General features: G+C 36.4%; 1 long non-coding RNA gene across 3 annotated transcripts; it reads right to left on the bottom strand.

Annotated features, from left to right (window-relative positions):
• Positions 1–4266: 4266 nt before the first annotated feature.
• Positions 4267–8203, bottom strand: LOC106675716 (uncharacterized). Of its 3 annotated transcripts, none has more exons than XR_001342043.4 (5): positions 8160–8203; positions 7394–7459; positions 6888–7043; positions 6343–6435; positions 4267–6053 (listed from the first exon to the last, which is right to left on the bottom strand). It is a non-coding gene; the product is annotated as an uncharacterized LOC106675716 (long non-coding RNA). The 3 variants fall into 3 exon arrangements; XR_013094221.1 differs by lacking the exon at positions 8160–8203 and adding an exon at positions 8003–8141; XR_013094220.1 differs by lacking the exon at positions 8160–8203 and having other exon boundaries at positions 7394–7675.
• Positions 8204–9094: the final 891 nt, after the last annotated feature.

Here is a 9094-nt window from a genome sequence, read left to right as displayed (position 1 = left end):
ATCCAAACTTTTCTCAAGTTAATGCTTCACTCCTGTGTAGAGCCTGGGTGTATCTGTGTGCCTGTGAAACCAACATTGCAACAGTGTCACGTACATTTTCCAGTTCCAGTGTCTTGAGCACGTAAGAAAAGCTGCTGTTTCCACAGTGTTGTAGTGCAGCAGTCCCCAACCTTTTTTGCGCCACAGACCGGTTTATGTCCGACAGTATTTTAACGGACCGGCCTTTAAGGTGTCGCAGATAAATACAAAATAAAACCAGTACCAAAAAAAAGAAGATTTATTCGTGAAAACATTAGAGCACTTTTGCAAATGTGTGATGTCTTGATAAATCGAGCAGATATTTGAAGTTTACACAGCAAGCGCAAATACAAAAACTGAGCGAGAGGGGCTGCTGTTGTGTATGTGTGTGTGTGTATGGATAATAGCAAACACTGAAATACAGTTTTTGCACACAGCAATGAATTTTGTTCAATCAAATTTAGCTTTTCTTTGCTCAAAATAAATGTCTCCTGAAAATGCAACACTTGCACCTGCAAAAAATTTTTACGTGCAGTCAAAAAAATGTTTACGTGCGCTCAGAATTGTGGCACAAAAGAGGTTTGCAGTTACATCATAAGTTAGGACAGAGATTTCCCAGAGAAGTGTTTCCTGTGTATGCCAGCTTCGTCATCATAGGCTAACATCATCTCAAGATGGTGACCTGACAGATAAGAATATTATTACCAGAGTCTTTTACTTTTATACAACACTCCTTGCAAATCCCACGTGTCATACCCATCTCTGTCATTCTATCCTTGTTTTTAAAACATCCCAAATAAGTCCATACTTTTAGTTTAAATTTTTTAAATTTTATTTAAAAAAAAAAACCCTCAACAACACATAACATCTACTGGACTGACAAAGCCATTAATTGCATTATTATGCAGTGACAGTCAAGAATTTTGCTGAGCCTACTGCATCGTTACTTCAAAAACTGTAGCTAAGCGAGGTCAACTCAAAGCTGTTCTCAGTTTTAGCTCTATAACTGTGGCATGAACTCCCCACTGAAAACATTGTTGGTGCATTACCACCTTTCATACTAAAACCCAGACACCCCAGGCAAACACCAAGCTCCATTTTACTTCCTAACCTCTTCAACATACATGAAGTCACTGGCGATGTATCTAGTATAACTTCAAATCAATTTATTTCAGTTCAATTCACATTTATTTGTATAGCGGTAATTCACCACAACTGTCACTTTAAGGGTAGGGTTTAGGATATGCTAACGTCAAGTAGAATGTTTACCTGTTTAAAACATCCCAATGCAAAAGGTTCTAACAGAAAAACTCTAATGTATGAATAATCATATATTTAATATTTCAAGCAAATTGACAGGCCTCTCAGGCCTATTTAGCTATCCAATTCCAGTAACGAAACCTATACCACCATCAAAAGATCTATAGATAGATAGATTGATTGATTTACTTCTATTTTCTCCTGTTTCAAGAAGCAAGAAAGTTGAACAAGTTTGTTGATAGCCCACAAGGACTTGTTGTTTGCTGGTATCAGGTGTGTGTTCAAGGCCACAGGCGGTAGTCCCAAACAGAATGGTTCTGGGAAGATGAAAATATTCTGCTATTCTCTTGCCTCTGTGTGGTGCTCCTGGTTTGTTTCAGCCCTATGTACGTAACTGCGTTTGCTCTGTAAGTGTGATATAACTGCACATGTGTTGAGCCATGTGCAATGTTTTTATTATGGGGATCTTTAGATGGTATAGGTTTCTAAATTGCCAATCTATGAGGTGCAAATGGAGTTCATAAATTCATAAATGAGCAGAATGTAATGGTTAATATAGGTACAGGAACACATTATGTGTTTCATGGCATTATGGAAGCCAAGCTGCTTTCTTCATTGGTTGCAGTCATAATATCCTGCAGTGCAGCGCTATTACATATACTGTTACATAAACATGTATGTGTTTCACACGTATTCTGGTATTTATAGGCTTATTATCAGAGGCAGTGCTGATTACACGTTGGCATGTCACTCCTCCCCCGATATGTACTCACACATCAGCTCTCCTCATTTCTCACGTTATTCTCTGACAGAAGAGTGGGAGGACTATTCATCTACAAAGAAATGCATGCAGCCTGTTTTTAAACTAGCAGTGTATGGACCACAGCTTGGCCAAAAATATTGATGTACCAAAAAAACCCAAATGTAAATGTTCAATCAGAACAAGTCACTTATTCCAATTTTATTTGATTATCCTTTAAATTGCACGTCTGAATCATGTAGACTGAATGTGCTTAACAGCAACAACAGCATAAATGTTCAGTTTGCATTGAACAAGTCATGTCTATTGGTCTGCATTCATGTCATGTGACTGTCACACAGTTGTTTCTTTTTACAACTTCTTTGTAGTTTCAGAGAGTTGAAGAGCCACAAAGACCACATTTGGAGTTAAATACTGTAATTACATGATTTATCCTGTCTGCTTTTATTATTATTGTTGTTGTTGTTTATTGGGGGGGGGGTTGGGGTTGTCTATTGTTTGTTTTCAGTTTATTTAAGTTGCTGTGAATTAGCATGATTCTTTTTTTTAAACACGCTTTTGATGTTTTCAGTTGATATTTTGTTTAGATTCAAGCAATAAAATACTTGATTATGTCTAGGAGAAGATCATGGCTCGAATAGATCCTTTTACGATGTTCGTGTGGCTCCTCTAAGCAGTAAGTGGTTGTTGTGAAAAGCTCTGCTTCCTGTAAGCAGCACTTTGAGGTGAGGGTGTGTCTCAAACAACCTTTTCATGATAAAATGTTTTTCACTAAGTGTAATTTCAAACATTAGCATCCACCACTTTAATACAGTCCTCTACTTTTCTTTTTCATCCAAAAGGATTTCATGCACCATAATTGGTCCACGATTTCCGTCTCAAATACATCATAAGACTACATCCAGCGTATCTGAATCCATCTTTCTTAAACAGATGGGCTTAGCAGATATTTTCATGTTTAGCAGGAGAGCACTTGATATTTTCAATCTTCAAGTTTGAGTTTCATTTTCTCTTGGAGAAAGTTGTTGTCCGGTTTTAGTTGTGGATTGTAACCAGCAGCTTTTAGGGGGACATTGAGTCAGTTCTTTCTATTCAATGATCTTAAAAAGAGCTGCTTTTGGAAGTTTTCATTGTTCACAAGAATTTTCCTGCTCCTTCTTCATGTCTTTACAGAAAGGAAACTTTTAAAGACTATTTTTCAATATAATTCATTTTAACTGTATAATGCAATATCACAACAACATTCACTTCAAGGCACTTTATACCGTAACCCTAGAAAAAGCACTCTGCCAGGTTCAGGGAGGGTCAGCCATCTGCTGTGACTGTTTGGAGGTGGGGGTAGGGAGACAGGACAACAGACACACTGTGGAAATGCAGAATGAAAAAAGGGGTAAGTATATTGTGGGAAGCACCCACCAGCTTGCAGTGTAACCAAGGATTCAGGGTCATCTCATCCAGCCCTAACTATAAAATGGAACCAAAAGGAAAGTTTAAGCCTAATCTTAAAGTAGAGCGGGTATCTGTCACCTGAATCAAAGCTGGGAGCTGTTTCCACAGAAGAGGGACCTGAAATTAAGCCTGCAGTGCGAGAGCAAAGTGCTTTTTGGGGGTGATATGGTAATACGAGGTCTTTAAGAAAGAGATGAAAAGCCACGGAGCGCTACCGATCTGTGAGTCGTTTGGTACCGGGTCGTGAGGCTCAGGTGTGAAATTGATGGTTTTCAGGGTATTTTATCAGTTTTTATCTTTATTTTTTATTGTTTTTATCGTTAACTCGGTTTCCCTGGGTCTTTTCCCGTGTGTTATGAATAAATCTTCTTCAACGATTGCACAGCATGTGCTTTTAGGCTGCAACACAGCACTCAAAAAAATGAAACGTTGACTTTAATTAAAATTATTTTGTCAACAGGTTCCACGAAATTGAATTATGTTAGTTTAAAGCAAAAATCTTTAGTTCATCTAATTTAAAAAAACTACTTAAGATTAACAAGACATATTTAAGACTAACTAAATCAAGTTATGTTGTATGAACAAAGATGATATATTTTCAGGTTAGATAGTTTAGATTAGTTACTTCAACACATTTCTTATTTGTGGCAGTAAAATGTTAAATTTAAGTTAGATTAATTCAAATATTATATTTTCAGCCACCTTGTGCTTTATTAATTAGTTTTACATAAATCTATTTTGTCAACAGGTTCCACACAAATGAATTAAGTACATCCAACTTATTTTTTAAAATTTCTTTTATTGCCAACACATTCAGTGAGCATTTGTGTAAACCCAGTCCAAAATAAAACACAACAGCTCATTAGGGTTAGTAATTAACAGTATGTAGACAGATGCAACATCAAGACTTTAAATTAAATGTCTGTATCTACCAGAAATAGAAGAGAAAAAAAAACGCATTGAAGATCACATAACACATTGATAAGATGACACTTGAGTTATGCACATGTGATGCTAGTAAGGTCTGTGAGTGTTTTTTTCTTTTAGTGTCTAAAATGGATAGCAAAGTTGCTATTTGCAATGATTGCTTAGGGTCAGTCCAGTAACACAATGCCAATGAAGTGCTTTCCTTTAACAATGCAAAGTGAAGTGTCCACCTCAACAGCCACAATTTTAAAAAAATTTATGTAACAACAACAACAACAACAATAATAATAATAATAATAATAATAATAAATAGTCCACTGATATTAGCAATCAAAGAAAATTACATCACCATCCCAAATAAAACTTTAACAAAACATGCCAACATTATGGTCTAACAATAAAACAGCTTGTCAGCGTTCAGTTTTTTTGCAACAGCACAGCAGTAACCATTTAACACTTGCCACTGTCAACATTTATTTTACTAGTGTTTGGGCAAAAAACTTCAGATGTAAACATTTTAACATGGAAACAATTGTTCGTCTTTAAAAGTCCACAAAATATACATTCATCCTGCATTCCCAACTTGGATGATCTGATATCCTCGTGTTGGTGTTGTTCCCAGACCATCATGAAAATGTTGTCACATTGTTGTGACATTATTCTTTTGCGCGCCAAGCCATTCGTGCATTTATGAAATTCCAATGTTGCAAGGACAATATCAATTCTGCTTACTGTTTATTAAAGGGTTACGGTTAGGGTTAGGGTCAGTTGATCGGCGGACAGAGGCGGTTTCACGCAGCTTAAGTACAGTTTTTTGTTTTACGCCGGTTTTTCCCGAAGTCGCAAAAGTATGACGTCACAACATTCTGATTGGTCACTTGCAATGTTGATCCTGGAACAACATTTAGTATGATGATCTGGGAACAACACCAACACGAGGATATCAGATCAACCTCCTAACTTACCCTTATTTTTAGTATGTATTGCAATTACCTTTACAATGCACACAATGTAACACAAACTGAATATGAACATATTTCCACCTCATAACAATATGCCTTGAACGCTAATATACACACCACCCTTCAACATTTCTGGTGCAGTATCATCTCTCAATTAAATCCTTTAAATCTCAAAACTTTTGAATGTCTCTTACTAGCCCCCCACAACAGTAAAATCTCTCAAATTGTAGTAGTTTACAAACTTTTCAAAATGTTCTAAATTTCTCTTAAATGTAATTTTCCCGTTATCTGTCATTTACAAATTACCATTTTATTCCCATTCAGCTTCCGAAAAACTTCTGTCCATCTGACAGAACATTCATCATCCAAATTAAAGGTTGGCTTATTCATTCAGTGTATTCTTGAGCAACTGTACCTTGGTCAAGAGTATGCTGACATACAGATGAAGGAAGAGCTTCTGAAGTACTTCAAAGAAAGCTTTCAGTCTTGAGGTTAACTGAGATTCAGTGCATATATCCCACCCATTAAGAGTGCACATGCAGAGGCCAGGTCTTCCAGGTCATGCAGGACACACTAGATGGTTATACCCACATCGGCTGGAGGAGTGCTGGCATCAGCTCTTTCGATGGTAAAGATAGCAAGGGTAATTTGTTCCAGCTCCCTCTGAACAGCTGTAGCTTAGACACAAAAACATAGAAAAATGGCATCCAGTTTTAAAAAAAGAAAGAAAAAGGGCCAAAGCTACCCTTTAATGACGTAAACACAATATTAGGAACATGCACCCCAGTGTGCCACTATTTCAGACTACAGATTCAACGATAAATATAAATAGTTTGGGTATACAAGAAGATTTCCCAAAACATTTAAACAGGTTCCATGCAAATTACAACAACAACAACATGCAACAACATTAGTTATTCAAAATTTGGTTTAATACAGATAAAAAACTAAACTAAAATTACCAACCAATTATTCTTTGAAGAGGATGCTTGGGTCTTCATTCAGGTAAAAAGGTAGTGCCCTGAGGACACACTCCCTCCCCTTTTCAATACTTTCCTTCTGTAGAGAGTGGCAGAGATACAGGAAGAGAAAACAGATATACTTTAGGATGACAGAAACTCACATTATACGCAAAATGAATGACATATCCACTGCACAGATAGACATGTACACAAGACCAACTAATCATCACATGGACATGAATAGTTAACCTGTTGGGCAGGGTTTCCACCACATTATATATGTCCATAATGGAGGTAAAGACAAACTAATACATCATCTTTTTTGCATTCAAAACATAACATAAAAACATTCACTTCTGGTTTAACCTAAATCAAGGGATCAGATTTTACATATGTTTAGGTAATTTAAATTTTCCAACGTTTTGAGTACCAAACTTTGTCTTGCTTAATATAAATGTAAGTGCACTGTGCAGCTACCATACACTAGCTGTTTAAATTTGAAAATGATCTTATTAGCCATAATATTTTGCTACCAACAGAATAACGCACCTGTGTGGCTGGGGCCAAAGTTTGTCTAATTTTCTTCCCTGCAACGCCTCCTTTTTTCTTGAAGACTTTTATGAGCTGGTCAGTGTATTGGTCAAGTTGTGTAAAAAGCCTTGGAACATGTGCAGCAGTAGTAATCCTCACATATTCTGCTTCCACCTGAAAATATGTCAACAAACACAACATACTGTACTGTAAATATACATACTATATGTACACATATACAAACTAAAACTAATGTAGTAAGACCTCATTAAAGCTATAATTTTAACACAAACATTTACACAAAATGCTAATGGAGCCATTACAGCTTTTATTGTTATTTATCAAGTTCCAAAAAATATTGATCACAGCTGATCTGAAAAGAATTTCATGCCTCAGGCCCTTGAACTGCAACCTTTACCATGGTTCAGATGTGGAGAAGAAATAACAGGGGCATGGGATGGGTCACAAAAGAAAACTTAACTTATAAAACAGTTTTGTTTTTAAAAGTATAACAGTTCACATACCACATACAAGCTCAGCAATACCACATACACCACATCAGTATAGGAGGGAGCAGGTAAAGGCAGGATCTGAGATTTATAAAGTAAAACAAGAAATTCATTACTTAATTTCAAGAAGCAAATTATTGTTTGAATTACAACTAAATAAAATACTACTCAGAAGAAAAGCAAGAGATTGACACTGCCATGTGCTAACTTTCTATAGAAGCAATTATCACCAGGTCTGTCGACCTCCATTGTCTGTCCACTCATATGTCTTGAATAATTTTATTAAAAAAATTAAGTGTGTACTTTCCCAAACTGTAATTTATAACTACATTGATATGTATAACTCCGCTAGGAAACATGCTGTATTTACAGACCATTTTTACATAATACAGATTACTGATAGAGCAGAACAATGGTGTCACAGTGGCTTTCGCCCTTGACTTTTTGGATTTTAAATGTCACTTTATGCTATCCTTGCTATCCTATTCGATATTTCCGACTCTCGGATTACAGAAAAGGAATCCCAAGAAAGCAAATGGAAAAATAACCCCTTGAAAGAATAACCCCATGAACCCCTGTAGCTAATCCCTTAATAAAACAAAAAACAATAAAAATGTTTCTTACACAGTCCACAAAATAAGCATGTCCAGGACCCAGTAAAACTAATGTAAAACAAGCACACGCAAACGATATAACATGTCTTGTAAGACAAACGCAAAATATAACCATGCTGGACATATAGATACTACACAACATAGTCAAAGAAAAAAAGTGGTCTTACCTCTCAAAGAAACAGTAGCTTGGCGCCAAAACAGCCTTTTTCAGTTGAAGTCTTGCGCATGAGCAGGCACAAGCCGTGAAACCTTCTTGTTCTGCGCGGTTTCATTACAACTGTTTTTGCATTACTGCCACCTTGTGGATATACAAGGTATATCGATCCTAATTGACTTAACTTAAATGTTATGCGATCAAGTAACACATTAGTATTATGTACGTTGAATAATAGACACAATTACGTAGACTTGATTAGAAAAACATATGTTAACTTAACAAAAACATATATTTTAAGTAAAATGAAAATAAATAATTAATATACACTGAACAATCCACCTCATTCATTTTTTTGAGTGAGGAGGATTTAAGTGAAAAGGCCTAAAATGTACTGTAGTTGAGTTTCTGACTGCTGACATAAAGCGGGATGAAGTGAACAGCGGGCAGAGTGAATAAATGACAGCTTATTTTGGTAGCGGGGTTCTTATGAGATGTGTATTTGTTGGAGTTCACTACAAACGGGTTAAATTCCAATTTGGTACCCTACATGAAGTCCTTGTGTTTTAATAAGGAGTTTCAAAGATTTGATCATTTACACACCAAATGCTGCATTTGAATTTCCATCGACTTACTGGTTCTCAGAGGCTTTACTAAGCACAAAACAGCAGCCCTGCTGAGAGACATCTGATTAAAGAGCTCACATTTGGTGTGTGTGTGTGTGTGTGTGTGTGTGTGTGTGTGTGTGTGTGTGTGTGTGTGTGTGTGTGTGTGTGTGTGTGTGTGGACAGTGGGCTGATTGAGGATCCTTATCATCTGTTTACCAGGACAGAATCTCTGATTGCAGTACTAATAGTAAATGTGCTCCCACATCCTCAGCCATAATGGAAAATAAGTAATGGGGAATGCAGAGTCAATTCTGTTGAGAAGGAAGTGATTAAACTTTGT

The sequence above is a fragment of the Maylandia zebra genome, linkage group LG18, assembly GCF_041146795.1.
Source record: "Maylandia zebra isolate NMK-2024a linkage group LG18, Mzebra_GT3a, whole genome shotgun sequence".
In the NCBI taxonomy this organism is placed as follows: domain Eukaryota; kingdom Metazoa; phylum Chordata; class Actinopteri; order Cichliformes; family Cichlidae; genus Maylandia; species Maylandia zebra.
Note: the sequence above shows the minus strand (reverse complement) of the source record. Positions and strands in the feature narration are given on the sequence as shown.